Source organism: Ascaphus truei, chromosome 1, assembly GCF_040206685.1.
Source record: "Ascaphus truei isolate aAscTru1 chromosome 1, aAscTru1.hap1, whole genome shotgun sequence".
Classification (NCBI taxonomy): Eukaryota; Metazoa; Chordata; class Amphibia; order Anura; family Ascaphidae; genus Ascaphus; species Ascaphus truei.
The window spans coordinates 456,362,682-456,363,733 of NC_134483.1; positions in this window are offsets into that span (position 1 = coordinate 456,362,682).

The window sequence follows — 1,052 nt, forward strand, 5'->3', positions numbered from 1 at the left end:
ACCTGGACCAACCTCAAGTCCACAATCCAACGTGACATTCCATTATCAGTATGGAGAAAGCCTAGCCCAGCCAAATTAGTCCTGGATTACCGATGGAAAAATAAAAAGAGTAAAAATGACTAAACCCAAACCACTTAACCTGCTATGACTAATCAAAGCCAAATAAAACTTATTTCAATGAACGTCAAGAGCCTTAATTCTAACAAAAAATGGGGATTAGCACTCCTGGAATTTAAGAGGTTACAAGGTGATATAATTTCACCCTACAAAAACCTTTAAGAGGTCATTCCCTATGGCATTTTTCTGGTAATTTTACAGTAAAAGAAGGGGGCGTGGTGATTTTTATAAAACATGATTTTCCCTTTCAGGTACAATAGATTATATAATATCACAGGGGCAGGTCTATAGCTGTACATGGCCTCTTGGCCAGAGTAGATATTATCTTAGTTAATGTATATGCCAACGAGCAGCAGGCAGAGTTTCTGAAAGAGACCCTGGAGCAGATGTCCAAAGAAAGCATTGCTATTATACACAAGGAGGGGAAAGACCCAATGAGTTGTGGTAGCTATAGACCAGGCCTGCACAACTCGTAAAGCGAGAATGGCCGAACTGCTCCAAGGAAAAAAAAATTGGGCTGCACAAGTAAAATCATCATCATCATCATCATCATCTCTCCTCCAGCACCTCTCACCATCATCATCCTCATATATCTCCCCCAGCACCCCTCATCATCCTCATATCTCCCCCAGCACTCTCCATCATCATCCTCATATCTCCCCAGAACCCCTCACTATCAACCTTTGCGATACTCCCCATCTATCTCTCATACCCCCATCTCTCCCCCTCACCCACAATAATACTCCCCCTCCACATCAAACACACAATACCCCCCTGCACACCACACACATCCCCCCCCCGCACCTCACATCCTTCTCCCCCTGCACCTCACATCATTCTCCCCACGTGCACCTCACATCCTTCTCCCCCCTTCACCTCACATCATTCTCCCCCCGTGCACCTCACATCATTCTCCCCCCTGCACCTCACATCAC